Here is a 17,272-nt window from a genome sequence, read left to right on the forward strand (position 1 = left end):
ATCATTATTACATTTATTTTCACAAGAACACTAAGAAGTACTATTACTACACCCATTTTACAATTGAAGAAACTGGGGCAGATGTAAAGTGACTTGACCAGAGTCATATAGCTAGCATGGATATGAAGCTGGATTTGAACTCAGATCTTCCCAGTGTCAGGTAATATACTCTATTTCTATGTTCCCTCTCACTCCCTTACTTTTATTTAAACAATTCTAGGGATCCAATATATTGGTAAAAACTTAATAAATTCTTGTTAATTGTTTAATATCTGAAAACTACTTAAAAATTGGAAGGAGGACAGGATGAACAAGGAGGAAGCCACTATGTGACACAACTCATTCCAATTTCATAACAGCTTTATAAGATTTTCTTTATTTCAAGTCTAAACTAGCCTCTGTAGCTTCCCTAAAATTTTCCTAGTTCTTTTCTCTGGAAACAAATAGAACAAGTCTAAATAATTCCATTCCTACATCATAGCCCTTCATTTCAGATATAGGAGGCTATCTTTTGCACCCTACCCCTGCACGCATGTGTTTTTCCTGCCTAACCATCTCCAGTTCCTTCAACCCTTCTTCCTATGATTTGGATTTAAGATATTTTAACAGTATTGTCCCATTCTGTACACTCTCAAGATTACCAATATTCTTTCTACAATGCAGGTACTAGAACAAAACACACATCAGAGGGACATATTTGAAGATTTATTGTTAAATGCAGTTTAGTGGGCCAGGGTTAACAAGACAGAATTTAGGATCATAGTTTCTGGAGTGTGCGTCCAGACTTTTCTGTTTACTAATGATAAGTCCTTGGGCAAACCATTTCCTTTCTATGTGCCTTAGTTTCCTCATATGCAAAATTGGAAGGCTCAATTCAAAGACCACTCTGATTAATTTCCACTTAGATCTATGATTCTATTAAATATATAAAGCATAAGAGTTCAGTTCTTTCATATAAAACTATTGACTCATGAATCAGTAGGAAGGATACAGTCTACTAAAATACTAAAAACTTTTATTCAAAAAGTACAAGTTTTTACATTTGCCTCTATTTACTTTGTTTTTGTTAACTTCAGTCCAATGACGTAGCTTTCTGTGATAGCTTGGAATCCTGCTGTCTCCTGTTATCTTTTTTTTTTTTTGCTATCAACTCTTCTTCTTCCAAGTTTATTCCTCTTCCCCACAATGTCTTATTGAATAAGAATATACACACATGGACACCAAGATATGATGTGAATTTTGAAAGGTGATAATATCTGGGTTAGTCCGATGATCCTTGGAAACTATTAGCAGGGTCTTTGGAGAAAGACTGATTGATAGTAGAATCTCTGTATGCATCAAAAGGTAAACTAGAAACAACAAAAGATGGTTGTTTCAGAATTCCTCAAGGAAGAAACTGACCCTTGTAGCCCAATATATTATATATATATATATATATATATATATATATATATATATATATATACACATATATATGTATATATATATGCATATATATACATACACATATATATATATATATTCATATATATATATATATATATATATATATATATATATATATATATATATATATATATACTACACCTAAGGGAAATTCATGAGGACTCTATGAAGAGAAGAAATGACTTCAAGTATCTAGTATGTATGTGTTTACTCCATGGCTATATGGGTTCTCTAAGCAACTCTCTAAGAAATTTACATTTCAAGAAACATATATACCATCCATTTCAGAGGAAAATACTTAACATCGATCCTTGCTTTAGCTTTGTCTTTGTAAAAGACACCTAAAAATAATTGAAAACCAAATGTCATGGGGTATTTTTTTTTCATTCTGAAGTACTCTTATTAAACGATAATAGTGCGTCAGGCTGGAACTACAAAGACACTGTAGGTTCTGCCTCAAGAAGCTTACAATTCTTTTTTTTCCCCAATTTATTCATTTTAAGCATTACTACAATAGTCGTGCCATAAAAGTAATGATAACTTCTCATGAACAAAAAAAGAGAAACCTCAAAATTAAAGTGAAAAAAAATATGCTTTAGTCTGTATTCAGACATCATCAGCTCTGTCTTTGGGATGAAAAGCATTCTTTATCAAAAGACCTTCAGAGGTCTCTTGGATCATAGCATTGCTGAGGAAAAGGTAAGTCATTCACAATTGATCATGCTGCAATATTGCTATTAATGTGGATAAGGTATGATTCACATTGTATTCATTCATGTAATATTTTTTCTGAGATCATCCTGTTCATCATTCCCCATAACAGAATATTTTGTCTCAATCACATAACACAATATATTTAATCATTCCCCGACCATTGGGCATACCCTTAATCTCCAGCTCCCCACCACCAGAAAATATTTAAATATCCCTAGACTTATAGGTTTTTTTCTCCCCTAGTTCATCTCTTCTTAAATATAGACCTAGCAGTGGCACTGGTAGGTCAAAGGATAGGCATGGTTTTTTTTTTTTAATTTATTTTTTATTCTCATTTTGTACAAATTTTTTTCTTTACATTAATAAAATATACTTGTTTGCAAGTAAACAAAATACCCCTCCCCTCATGAATATAGATAGACTTGCTTGGGCAAAAAAGTAAAGGGGGAGGAAAAAAATTAAAATTTAAAAAAATAATAGTAATAATTGTAGGTATGGCCAGGTGGTGCAACGGACGAAGCACCAGCCCTGGAGCCACAAGCACCTGAGTCCACATCCAGCCTCATAAATCCAATAATCACCCAGCCATGTGACATGCAAGCCACCGGATCCCCACTGCCCTGCAAAAACCAAAAAGAAGGAAAAAAAAGACCCAAAATAAAATAAAATAGTAATAATAGTAGGGGTGGCTGGGTGGCAGACAGAGCATTGGCCCTTGAGCCAGGAGCACCTGGGTCCGAATCCGGCCCCAGACACCCAATGATCACCCTACTATGTGGCCCCAGGCAGGCCACCCAGCCCCATTTGCCCTCCACCCTCCCCCAAATAATAAAAAAATGTGTTTCAGTCTTTGTTCCAACACCATCAACTCTGTTGTGAGTGGATCACATTCTTTATGATAAGTCCATCACAAAAGTTACTTCCATAGTTTTCCAATGTTGCCATTGCTGATCGCAACTCCCTCCTTTCTTATTTCTCCACTACCATGTACTATATTTTCTCTCTCCTTTCACTCTGACTCTGCTGTAGGGTCGCTGAGTGGCCCAGCAGACAGATCCCTGGTCCTCGGGGCAAGAAGCCCTGAGCCCCCATACCACCCCTGAGGCCCAGCATCCACCTGGCCCTATGGTCCTGGGCAGGCCTTCCAATCCCAGCGCCTTGCAAGAAGTAATAAAGAAAATGTGTTATATCTGACCACTGTCACCCCATGGTCCATCCTCTCCTCCTTTATTCACATTCCCACCCCTTCCCCCTGCTCCCCCCCTCCTTCTTACTCCAGTTGTCTATACCCCATTGAGCATATTTGCTGTTTCCTCTCCTAGCCATCTCTGATGAGAGCAAAGGTTCCCTCATTCCCCCTTGCCTCCCCCCTTCCATATCATTGCAATAGTTCATTGTAATATAAAAACATCTTATTATGTGAAATAGTTTAGACTATTACCCCTCTCCTTTTTCTTTCTCCCATTCCATTTCCCTTTTTTCTTATTGACTCCATTTTTACACCATATTTTATCTTCGAATTCATCTTTCTCCTGTGCTTCAACTATAAAAGCTCCCTCTACCTGCTCTATTAACTGAAATGGTTCATATGAATATTATCAGTATCATTTTTCTATAATGCAGTTCATCCTCATTAAGTCCCTCATATTTCCCCCCTCTCCTCCAATCTCCATGCTTCACTTGAGTCCTGTATCTGAAGATCAAACCTTCTGTTCAGCTCTGGCCATTCCAAAAGGAACCTTTGAAATTCCCCTGGTTCATTGAAAGTCCATCTTTTTCCCTGGAAGAGGACATTCAGCCTTTCTGGGTAATTCATTCTTGGCTGCATTCTAAGCTCTTTTGCCTTCCGGTATATTGTATTCCAAGCCCTACGAGCTTCCAGTGTAGTTGCTGCTAAGTCCTGTGTGATCCTGACTGCAGCTCCACGTTATTTGAACTGTGTCCTTCTGGCTGCTTCTAATATTTTTCTTTTTGATTTGGGAGTTCTGGAACTTGGCTATAATATTCCTGGGGGTTGGTTTTTTGTGATCTTTTTCTCGGGGGGATCGGTGGATTCTCTCCATTTCTATTTTGCCCTCTGCTTCTAGAATATTAGGGCAATTTTCCTGTAGTAATTCTTTGAAAATGATGTCAAGGCTCTTTTCCTGATCGTGACTTTCAGGTATTCCAATAATTTTCAAATTATCTTTCCTAAGTCTGTTTTCCATATCAGTTGTTTTTTCAATGAGATATTTCACATTTTCTTCTAATTTTTCATTTTTGGTTTTGAAATATTGATTCCTGATTTCTGGTAAATTATCAATCTCTCTGAATTCTATTCTTTGTCTGAAGGATTTGTTCTCCTCAGAGAGTTTTCTTATCTCTTTTTCCATCTGGCCAATTTTGCTTTTTAAAGCATTCTTCTCCTCAATAACTTGTTGAACTGTTTTATCCATTTGACCTAAGCTGGTTTTTAGCATGCTATTTTCTTCAGCATTTTTTTGGATTGCCTTGACTAAGCTGCTGACTTCATTTTCATGTTTTTCCTGCATCTCTCTCCTTTCTTTTCCCAGTTTTTCTTCTAACTCCCTCATTTGACCTTCAAAGTCTTTTTTGAGCTCTATCATAGCCTGAGCCCAATTTCTGTTTTTCTTGGAGTCTTTAGATATAGGACCTTGTGCTTCCTCATCTTCAGACTGAGTATTTTGATCCTTCTTGGGCTCATTTGCAAAATATTTCTCAATGCTCTTCCTCTTGTTTCTTTGTTTATTCATTTTCCCAGCCTAAGCTTGTTTTTTGGGGGGTGCTTCCTGACCTTTTGGGACATTCCCACAAGGGTCTCAGTGTGTGAGGTTCTGTCTTCCGTCCTGGTCTGTGAATGACCATAAGCGCCCCCCTCTGCCACAGGGATGAGGTAGGGGGGCCCTGCTGTTCTATAGGGGGGCCTAGACTGCGATCAGGATCTGAATGTGGTCAGAGCCCCAGAGTCCTGTTCCAGGGGCAGAGGACAGAGCTCTGCAGTCTCTCTTCACTCTCCTCCCTCAGCTCAATGGGCTCATGCCCTGGGGGCTCCTGCTTACTGGCTCCACCTGCTTCTGTTTCAGGGTCTAGACTGCAGAAAGACCAGGCTGCTGGCTGTGTGCCCTGAGGGCTGGGCTCCATGTGCTTGCTCTGGCAGAGGTCCCCCGCTGTTACGCCACTTTGTGCCCGGTGCTCCCTGGGGTGCAGCTCAGGAGACTCCCCCGCTGCTGTGAGCTCTTGCTCCCAGCGCCCTGGGGCTGCCTCCGGGAGGCTGAAGTTCTTTGGCTCTGGTGGGCCACCCCTCTGGCTGCCGCCCCTCCAGCCGCAGGGAGCAGAGCCTTTCTGCTCTTTTCCAGGTTACCTTGAGTAGGAGAACTGCCTCACTGGGTCCCTCTGTGGGTTCTGTCTCTAGAAAGTTTAGTTAGAGTCCTTAGTTTATGAGTTTTTATCAGAGAGCTCCTAAGACTAGATCCCTTCATGTGGCCATCTTGGCTGCCCCCCCCCCCCCCCGCATGGTTTTACAGACTGTCAGCATAATTCCAAATTATTCTACAGAATTGTTGAATCATTTCATGATTCTTCCATCAGGGTATCAATATCTCAATTACCCTACATCCCTTCCAACATTTCTCATTTTCTCCTTTTTTCCTATTAGCCAATTTAATAGATATAATACAGTATCTCAGAATTGTTCCAACCAGCATTTCTTCTATCAGTAGTAAGGTAGGACATTTATTTTTTTTAAAAAATAGATTGTATTGATAACCTCATATGAAAAATATTTTTTTAAAAATTTGACACAGTTTGCTATATTTGAGAAATGATATCTTTATCAGAGAAACTTGTTCCAATATTTTTCCCTACAGTAGCTATTGCTAGCTGTATTTCACTCCATCCTATTCCCCATGTTATACCCTCTGTGGGTCAGTTTTGATGAGAGTAAGACTCATTCACTCCTCTACATCCCCCCCTTCTACTTCCCTAAAAAATCATTTTCTTGCATTTTTTATATAAAATAACTTACCCCATTCTACCTCTCCTTTCTCTTTCTCCTATCACATCACTTTATTGTACATTAACTCCATTTTTTAAAATATAACTTCAAAGTCAACACTCATCTGTGCTGTGTCTATGTATGCTCCTTCTAATTGCCTTAATAAATAAGAAAGTTCATACGAATAATCAGCATCATCTTCCCTTGCAGGAATATAAGCAGTTCAACATCATTAAGTCCCTTATGATTTGCCTTTCCTGATTATCTATTTTATGCTTCATTTGAGGATTTGTATTTGAACATCAAATTTTCTGTTTAGCCCTGATAGTTTCATCAGGAAAGGTTGAAAATCCCCTATTTAAGTGAATATTCACCTTTTCCCCTGAAAGATTACATTCACTTTTTCTGGATAGTTGATTTTTTGGTTGTAATCCAATCTCTTTTTTCTTCTAAAATATCATATTCCAAGCCCTATGATCCCTTGATATAGAACCTGCTAAATCTTGTGTCATTTTAACTGTAGCTCCACAATATTTGATTTTTTTTTCTTTCTATCTGCTTGCAATATTTTCTCCTTGACTTTCGAGTTGCGAAATTTGTCAATAATAATCCAGGCAGCTTTCATTTTGAGATCTCCTTCGGGAGATAATTGATGGATTCTTTCAATTTCTATTTCACTGCTTGCTTCTAGGATATCAAGGTAGTTTTCATGGATAACTTTTTGAAAAATGACATCTGGGTTCTTTTTTTTTTCTCGTGGTTTTCAGGTAGTCCAATAATTTTTAAATGATGTCCTGGATCTGTTTTGCAGGTCAGTTGTTTCTTTGAATAAGATATTTCACATTATTTTCTAGCTTTTCATCCTTTGATTTTGTTTTATTACTTCTTGATTTCTCACAAACTCATTAGATCCCCTTATCTCCATCTGTATTTTAAAGAATTAATTGGCATTCAATAGTCAGACTCTCAATATTTTCAATTATTCCTTTTTGAAGTGTATCTCTAGTCAAGGAGAACAAAGAGGTGATTCCTATGGAAGACTACTTCTGAGGACTCAGTAAACTTAGACATTCTGTGATTCTGTAATGTTTGTGTGTTAGTCTAAGCAATAAAATCTTCCCCCCTTGATCAGAGAATATTCCTATCTATTACTCTATAACAAGCATCCCTATTTTTGCTTATATCCAAAAGCAATGAGGTTGTCTTTTTTTCTTAGAAAACCAATATAAATCTAACACTTCCTCTAGTATTAGGGAGGCTGTAATGATATGAATCTCATTTACTAAATAAACAACCCACATCTTTTAATGATACTATGCAAAAATTTATATTAACACCTTTTCTTTTTTATTATTTTATTTATGTTTTCCCAATCACATAAAATAGTAAATTTTACTAACCAAACACACAAGCAAGTTTTGAGTTTCACAAATTTCTCCCTTCTTTCCCTCCCTCCCCCTCCCCCTGAAATTATTTTTAAGGCCTTGTTATTTACCATGCACCATGTTAAATGTCTGAAAAAGAGAAGCAAAAAGAAAGACTTTTTATTATTTTATTTATATTTTTCCAATTACATAAGATGGTAAATTTTACTAACCAAACGCACAAGCAAGTTTTGAGTTCCACAATTTTCTCCCTTCTTCCCTCCTTCACCCTCTCCTTGAAAGAAAGTATTCTGATATAGGCTCTACATTTATAACCATGGTAAACATAGATCCATATTGATCATATTTAACACCTTTTTTTTTACCTTGAATTTTCCAACTGTTGGGACTAATGTAAGGACAAATATTTCTTCTCTGATATATTATTTTTAAGGTCTTGTTATTTACCATGCACCATGCTAAATATCTGAAAAAGAGAAGCAAAAAGGAAGACATTTCTTGCTCTTCATAAAGTTGGCAGAGGATTGAAGGAGTGGTTTGTTTAGACACTTCCTCAATATTGAGGCACTGGGAGGAAACTATTGCTTGGTGAAAGAGGCTACAAGTTAAGAGGGACCTTTCAATTTGAGAAAATTGCTTGTGTTTGGTAGAAAAGGTCAGAGAGTCACAAATGAAGATGTGAGAAGAGGGAAGGAAGGAACAGGGCTGACCTGAGTACTTCCTCAATTGGAGATGTTTCTGAAAACCAAATACCCACAACAACAAAAACAACTTGGATCTATGAGCATATTACTGTCAGTTCTAAAATGTAGACTGTATTCTATTTAAACCCGATCAATCTTTGTTATTTTTCATTCTTTTACTTATTCCATTACCTCATTACTGGGAACCTACTCAAAACAGAGGAACCTACTCTGAAGTTTATATTTGTCAATATGCAGTGTTAAGTCCAAACTTTGTAAGAATAGAATAATCTATGACAGAATCTATTGTGTTAGAAGTTCTTTCATTACTGTTCTCAAGATGACAGACTCTGCTTTCCATGAACGAGACAAGCTAAATATAGGATCACTCACTTGGGCATAAATTATTTTGTCTTGGCAGCTCATGGGGGAAAATACTTTTTGCTTTTTAAAACATACCAAAACCAAAGCAAACAACAGCAACAATAACAATAAAAATGGAAATCAATGTCAAAGAAGTAAAAGAAAGAAAAACCCTCTAATTTTTTATCAACTCATTTAGCTTTAATTCAAAATCTAACTGTATCAAATAGTCATGATACTCTCTGTATTTATTCTTCATAATCTGTGAAGCACCAAAGTTACACATAGGCAGAAATCAGCATGGTGTCCCTGTGATGAGATGCCCTGACAACTGACTCAGTGTAGTACATTAGATAGTAATATAAATAACTTAAGGGTAAATTCTGAGGAGAGCACTGGCCAAAGACATTACTAAGCTATACAAGGTAATAGTAGGCTCAATTTTCTCTGAACTGTCATTCCCCTCCTTCCTTTTCTAGAGAGGCAAAGCAAAGAAATATTATTTCAGTTGGGTTAGATGTTCTCTGCTTTTTCCTTTCTATGCATGTCTATCTCTTAGTCTACTGAATGGCACATCATAGGGGCTTAATAAATAATGTTTTACTGTCTGACTATTCTCCATTTTAAGTCAGTGATACAGTGAATAGTCCAACTTGCCTGGAAAAAAAATGAAATCTTTTTAACAAATCCTTCCTTCAATAACATATAAGGACAAACCACATAATCACTCTGAGTTTTATTTTTCTTGTAAAATGGAGAAAATAATACCTTTACTACCTACTTTTCAGGATTGTTCTGAAGCTCAAATGAAAATATTTGTAAACTAGGTGAAGAGGAAATCAGAAACTCTGCTAAAATATGTTCAAAAGCACTTGAATGAGGCTTTCCCTGCTATTAACATGAGCGGAGGTGTTGAGATAGGAAAACATTCTATGATAATTGGGAAGCAACTATGAGATTTTCTGGGCATAGCATCAACTTGGAAAATGTCAAGGTCAAGAATAAGTGCCCACAAAATAAGATGTCTCTGTTGACATAGTGCTTACAAGTCTATACTTTCAAACTAAATAGGACAGGATAATTGGGAATCTAGAATCTGGCTGATTTATCAACCAATGAAGATCATTACACTATTGAAACTTGGCTCAGTTCCATAAGTACATGTAAATATCAATGCAAATTTCTCCTAAGGGTAAAACAAATTTAAACAACTCTGATTTTTTTTACCAAATACCAAATAAATTGGCAAAGGAGATGAAAGTCAAAAATTACAAATGATAGAGGACTTTCTGAAAACAGACCCGTGGGGGAAAATATTGTTTGAGTTGTAAATTGATCCAACTATTCTGATAAGCAATTTAGAATTATGGAAGAGATGCCATTAAGTTATTCTCACTCTTTGATCCAGTGACCTTATGCATGAGTATCTACTCCCAAGGTGGTTAAAGAAGGAAAATAAAGTCACCTTCTAGTTATAGCAACATTTTTTTAAGGTGGTAAGCAATGAAAACAATAAGGAAATAGATTAGAGAAAACAAAAAATTCAATTTTATGAATAAAATAGAATATCATAAATGTGGCATTTGGGGGAAATATAGGAAAATAAATAATATGATAAAGACAGAATTAAGAGAACTCTATCTAAATTAATATAAAATACAAATGAAAAAGTAAAAGGCAGTTAATATCACATAAATTTTAGTAATTATTCTTGTTCTGTCACCAAACACTATTATCCTTTGTTAAAAGGTGGGAAGCTATGGAACCAGAAGGCTGCCTACATAGAGAGTCGTTCTTTTTTTGACCAGTTTTACTTAAACTATTTTACAAGATAAGTATTTATTAAAATGATGCTAATATTAGGACCTGAAACTGATATGTTAAAAAAAAACACAAGACAGCAAAATAACTTAAAAAATTCTTGGTGACTAATTCTCTCAAGAAGGATTCTAGTAGACTATGTCAAAATTTGTAGTACTTTATTTTTTTAGTTTCCTGTCATAAACTTCCTCTCTATCTTTTATACCTCTACCATAAAAAGGTTTATTTAAAATTATCCTCCCAAAAGTTCATCCACTAATATCATTGCCATGTGTTGTTCCTCAAAAGAATTTGCTACTATCTATCTGTCTGTCTGTCTATCTATCTATCTATCTATCTATCTATCTATCTATCTATCTATCTATCTATATGTGTATGTGTTCTATCATTCAAATGGCAAAGAGAAATTATCCCCTTATCTAACAGCCAAAGCAAAATCAAAACTTATACCCTGACCTTAGAATAAACTTATGAGATTTATATAACCAAACCACTTTGCATTTAGCAAGGAAAAAAAAGATACAAACATCAGACATTAGTGATAACCAGTGTGTGCTGCTTTGGTCCAATAGTTGTTGGTACTTAAATTCTAACAAAATCACAGTTCTCTCCCAACATTTTCAAGGTAACTGTGTAAACATGACAGAAACTTTAAATCTTGTTGACAACATCTTCCCTTACCTGTCAGCAGGAAGTCACTGGCAGTTCAAGTGGTTTCACCCAGGGACGTAGTTCCCATTCTCACCTCCTTTCGATAAGTTCCTATGTAGTCATTTGAGACCAGTCTGAATGATGAGTCAAAAGTGTTGCTACATCCTGAAAGGTTTCACAATTAGGAAAACAATTAAAACAATGAATTCTCAAAGCAGTGAACTAAATTTCCTTTTTTAACCTGACAATCACCTTGAATTCCAAATGAATCAGACATGCTTTTGTAAGAGAGGGTTGGAAGGGGGTAAAAGGGAAAATATTTAGGTAATAAGGGATTAAACCTTGACCAGCTAATCATGACAGTAATGAGGCTGAAATTTCAACTTGGACCAAGGTAAATCGTGGTTATACAATGGCAATTAAATAGTATTCTATGTATGTGTATATTTGAAAGTTTACATGAAATAGATATAATGCTAGTGTCAAAGCATATGTGAGTGTTTCTGTGTGTGTGTGTGTGTGTGTGTGTATACATTTATTTTTCCTTTTTTTGAAATAATTCTGAGAATGACTTTCAAGCATTGCCTACCACCCTTGCATTAGTCCCTTCACTATAAAAGCTCTTCATTATGTGCATCTTTATGTATGAAAAAATGTCCACTCATTCTTCCTTTACTTCCCCTCTTCTCCATTTTTTTGGATCATCTCCACATAATTGACTTATGCCCAGGACTTTTGTCTATGTAGACTTTTTCTAACTGCCCTATTAATGATGCAAATGCTATTTTGTTTGTTTTTTGGGGAGGGAGTAATAGGGTTAAATGATTTTCTTAAAGTCACACAGCTAATAAGCATCAAGTGTCTGAGGCCAAATTTGAACTCAGATCCTTCTGACCCCAAGGTAGGTGCTCTATCCATTGTGTTCCCAGATGTCCCAATGATACAAGTTCTTGCAAATTGTATGTATCATGTTCCTATGTAGGAACTTAAAGTTTAATCTTTTCTTGTATGACTTCAACATGTTTTACCTTTTTATAGTTTGTTGAGTCTTATGTTTGAATTTCAAATTTTCTATTCAACTCTGGTCTTTTCAGTAAAGTCTTCTCTTTCATTAAATATCAATTTTTCCCCTGAAGGATTATAGGGTAGATGATTCTCTCTTTTTTTTTTTTGCAAGGCAAGTGGGGTCAAGTGGCTTGCCCAAGGCCACACATCTAGGTAATTATTAAGTATCTGAGACCAGATTTGAACCCAGGTATTCCTGACTCCAAGGCCGGTGCTTTATCCACTATGCCACCTAGCCGCCCCTAGGGTAGACGATTCTTGGTAATAAACCTAACTCCTTTGTTTTCTGGAATATCATCTTCCAAATATTTCCTTTCTTTGTAGTAGACTGCTAAATCTTATGCCATCTTGACTGTGACGCCATGATATTTCATGTGTTTTTTTCTGACTTTTTATAATATTTTCTTCTTGACCTGCAAGATCTGGAATATGTCTCGAATATTCCTGTGAGTTTTCATTTCAGGCTCTCTTTCAAGATGTGATCTGTGTTTTTTTATTTAATGATTATCTTACTTTTTGGATCTAAGCTATCAAAGCAATTTTCTTTAATCATGATTTTAAATAGGTCATCTAGGCTTTTTAAAAAATTTATCATGCCTTTCAGGGAGTCAAAAAATTTAAATTATTTTTCCTTGATCTGTTTTCAAAGTAAACTTTTATTTAAATGGGATATTTCACATTTTCATATCATTTCCACTTCTTTATCCAACATTTCTTCCAACATTCTAAATTCTTTAAGGAGTTCTTGTTGGGTTTGGGTCCAATTAACATTTTTCTTTAATTCTTTACTTCTTTGTTTGTAGTTGTAGTTGTTTTAAATTTGTAGTGGTTTTAAAATTATTATTTTCTCCCATCAAACACACTATCATTTTTTGCTTGCTCATTCATTTTTATAGTCTTTTTTCATGTTTAATTTTATTTTAAAGTTTGCATCTGCTCACTTGAAGATGGGAATGCAGTATCCTAATAATCAGCTTTTTTCATGCAATGGTTTACAGGAGCTTTTTTTCCTCTTTTTCAGTTTTCTGAGAGTTGTTTACAATCTTTCCAAGCTGGTGTTATCCTTAGGTAGATCTTGTCACTACTCTCCTTTTCTATGCTCTTGTCTTTAACCAGGAAGTGCCCCATATTCCCCTGAACTGCAAGCAATAAAGCCAGATACTCTTGGCTCTGGAATTGTGTCCTGCTCTCTTGTGATAAATGGCAAGCACACCTCTCCAATTTAGCTCTGTGAGGCAAAACTGCTTATGGACAGTAGAGTTAACAATCATTGCTAGCTGTACTCATTGCTAGCAAAGGATGCCTTGTATTCACTTTTGAACCAATTGTGTAGTTCTCCTTACCATCACTGGAATGAGAACTCCATAAGTTACTTCTATGCTCTTTATTTTCTTTTCAGTTGAACAGGGTTAGCAGTCAAGGTTTTTCACAATCTGATACCATTGTCCATTTCTTTTCTTTTTTAGGGTTTTGCAAGGCAATGGGGTTAAGTGGCTTGCCCAAGGCTAGACAGCTAGATAATTATTAAGTGTCTGAGGCTGGATTTAAACTCAGGTACTTCTGACTCCAGGGATGGTGCTGTATCCACTGCACCAACTAGCTGCCCCCCTCATAGTCCATTTCTAACGTCTTTTCTGTTTTCTTTTTGGCAATATTACATACCTCTGCTCTTATCAAAATCATACTACAATATAGGCTGCTAGTTAGATCAGTCGATAGAACTGTCTTAGAGTGACGAAGATTTGTCTTTGAATTAGGTTCTCATGCTTTTTTACCTGTATGACTGAAGTCACGTAGGCTCTTTCTGCTTCAGTTTCTTCATCTATGAAAATATTAACCTCTTCCTTAGTGATTTATTGTGAAACTTAAATGAGGGAAAGTGTAAAGCACTTTACAAACCTAAAGGGTAAGAGGTCTTAATGTAACTATTTTTCTTTCTTGTGCTATCCCTTAATTTTCCCTGATGCTTCTCCTCCCCTTTCCCCAGAAAATACTCCTGCTATTTTCTCACACTTTCCCTATGTTTTTCCACTACTTAATCTCTCTATCTTTTAAAAACCTAAACCAAGGTCTTGACAACTTCTCTTACATCACTGATTACCAGCAAGGTTTCTCTCCAGAATTATGGAGACTTTATTCTGCAGTCTGCTAAAGCATTTATCTTAAAACGTTGTGCATTGTAGTTGCACGTATCCTATCTCTGTTCCTCCCCTCTACTAGACTGCAGATTCCATGGACACAAAGAAGAAAAGTAACTTAAATTTTCTACTTATCCCGGTGCCCACACAGTATTCAGTGAATCATAGGCAATTAATATATATTTGTTGAATGGGATGAAAAAAAGAAGCAGCATATGATTATCTTCCATTTCTTCCTTGAAAAGAATGGGCCTGGATGATTAGTTATAGTATAGTTTACATATATTACACAGGCATCTACATGTACACATGTATATTCATCTATACATGTGTTCAAATATCAGCATAAGAATAATTACCAAAAATGCATGTTTATTATTACATACTTAAACTATTACATAAATGTTTTTTATTATTATTATATAATTATTGCTATGTTGATATTTATAATTCTTTCCATACATCCATCTATCCTCCCAAAAAAGAACAATTAATTGCCTTTGGATTAACAAAGACTTTTAAAAACCATTAACCTTTGGTTTAGACTGTATCATGTTGGTTAGTATTTTATTGTTCAGAAAGTCTAAGAGAATGACAAAAAAAGATCAGATCAATGCCCCAGTGGGTATATTTGTCTTTTAATTCTTGTGCACTGCAGTATTTTTCACATTTGTCCCCACTGAGCCATTGTTAGTCACTAAGCATATAAATGCCCATGAGTTTTTTCTTTTTTTTTAGAGAACATTTTTATTGCAAACTTTGGCACATTTCTAATTGCACTGAAAAGCCCTAGAGAAAGGTCTTGTATGGTAAGAGTAAATTGGGAATTGGAATCTGGAATGTCTTGAATGAAAGAAAAATTCAGCTTTAGTGATTTGATTAAAAGAACCTGCTTACTTTCCCTACATATTAAAGGGTTTTAATCAGAGGCCACATAAAACAAATACATGAAACAGGTGTGAGACAGCCTGCAAATTGGATGACTGCCAATTGATCAACTCCATCAAGGGTTTATTATCTAACCACAAACACATTTTTGAGGATATTTGGATTTTCTCTTCCTAGATTAATTTATGCCAACTGGATGGAACTCAATAACCATAATGACCACAATTCTTCCAGATTCAGGAAAACTGATTGGCTTCATAATCTAGGCTGGCCCAACTATATTCCACTGTTTGGCACACATAGATATAGATACAAACATGCACAAGTTATTTTGATACATCACTACAAGTATAGAAATGTGCACCTTGATTTATCTCTCATCAGAAATGCCTACAAAATACAACAGACTACCAGGTGAGATGGGGAATGTAATTTTTTATTTGTTCTATTGTCAAACCTAGAAATTATCTTCACACATAATTCAAAAGCAAGATAATAACTTTTGAAGAGGCAGTGTCAAAATTCATTAATCCAAAACACAACCATGTTTGCTTTTTGGTCACATTTAGGTATAGGATGCTAAACTTCCAGAAAGTACAATATGGGTTTTAATTTCACCTACTAAACTAGCTGTGCAATTGTCCAAGCCACTTAGGCTATTTATCCCTCAGTTTCTTCATTTGTAAAAATGTGGGTTTAGATTCAAAGTTGTCTAGCATTCCTTCTATTTCTAATTAGATGATTTTATTATCTCTGTTGCAACCAGGTTTTAAGGACTACCCTCAATCCAAGTATAATCTGGATGGTCTTCAATTGAACTCTTGATTGGTAGATTTTATCAAGTATGAGAAACTAATCATGTACATTTTGCTTCCAACTAATATTCTTGTAATAGTGATGTGAACAGGTATTGCTTCTTGTGAAAAAGCAATGCTATATGCTCACTTCTTATAAATAATGTTCTTTAAATTGTTTTGGTGGTGTTGATTTTTTCTAGTAGAGATGATTGAACCCTACATTTCCATTGATTCCACTTTTGTGAACATAAGAGAATGTGATGGAATAGAATATGCACTGGTCAGGGAATCAGAAATCTGTATGACATTTCTGTCATTCACCTTCTCTAGAACCTTGGGCAAGTCATTTCCTAGCTTTGGAACCATTTCTTTATTCTGTGAAATGAAGGACTTAGACTAAAATATCTAAGTTTTCTTCAAACTCTAACGTTCTGTGATAGTAAGACTGCTGGTTAAAATTAGAATCTTAATCTTGACAAAGGAGAGAGTATATGTGAGTAGTTTATACAAGTATTCAATCCTTGTCCAAGGATTCATTAACCTGTACTAATTGAGCTAATGAACTAACGGAAGAACTCTATCCAAAAAGTCAAGAGGTAGTTGTTCAACCTCATAAAAAATGTAATTATTTAACTCTAAACACTGTTTGGGGGATATTTACACTTTCCCTCCCAAATTAATGTGTGCCAATGGAATGTTAATGAATTAATTCCTGAAATAATTAATTTATTAATGAATTAATTGACAAACATTTCTTATATAATTATTATATAACAGGCACTTTACTAGACTCTGGACAAAAAGTGAAACATTTTCATAAGATAGCTTATATTTTAATGGGGGAGGCAATACGTAAATATTTAAGTATATACCAAATACATACAAAACAGATGAAAAGTGATCTTAAGGGAGAAGATTAGCAAGTGTTATGTGAATGTGGACCAAGAAAATCCTAGTGTTGAAGGTGGGACTTGGAATGAACAGGAAGGACAACTGAGACTAAAAAAGGCAGAAGAGAGGAACAAGAGCATGCCAGGCAAGGGGTCAAGCTGCACAAAAGACATAAGATAGGCCATGGAGGAATGAGCAAGAAAAGTTCACCTAGAATATATGTAGAAGGAAAGGAAAGAACTGCACAGTGACTTTTGGGATACTTTGTAATTTGTAATGAATCAGAAAAATTAAAAAGAGATCAGTCAATAAGCATTTATTTTGTTTTTGTTCTTGCAAGGCAATGGGGGGCTAAATGGCTTACCCAAAGTCACACAGCTAGGTAACTATTAAGTGTCTGAAGTGAGATTTGAACTCAGTTCCTCCAGAATTCTGG

This window comes from Macrotis lagotis, chromosome 5 (genome assembly GCF_037893015.1).
Source record: "Macrotis lagotis isolate mMagLag1 chromosome 5, bilby.v1.9.chrom.fasta, whole genome shotgun sequence".
In the NCBI taxonomy this organism is placed as follows: Eukaryota; Metazoa; Chordata; class Mammalia; order Peramelemorphia; family Peramelidae; genus Macrotis; species Macrotis lagotis.